Genomic DNA, 200 nt, shown 5'->3' with positions numbered 1-200 from the left:
AACTTCGTTGTGCCCGCCGGGGACAGAAACCCGTGCTGCAACGGAGGCCCCGGGAACCCGATGTCGCGCTCCCCCTTAAAGGTCCAAATGCCAAAAAAAAGATTTCCGAAGGAAAAAATACCGGGGAAAGGTGAATTGCAGGGCCCGTCCCCGCCAGGGGCAACAGGATAAACCGTCAATCCATGCCAATTTTCACTCAA

This window comes from Penaeus monodon, chromosome 30 (assembly GCF_015228065.2).
Source record: "Penaeus monodon isolate SGIC_2016 chromosome 30, NSTDA_Pmon_1, whole genome shotgun sequence".
Taxonomy (NCBI): Eukaryota; Metazoa; Arthropoda; class Malacostraca; order Decapoda; family Penaeidae; genus Penaeus; species Penaeus monodon.
This window is presented reverse-complemented; position numbering follows the sequence as displayed.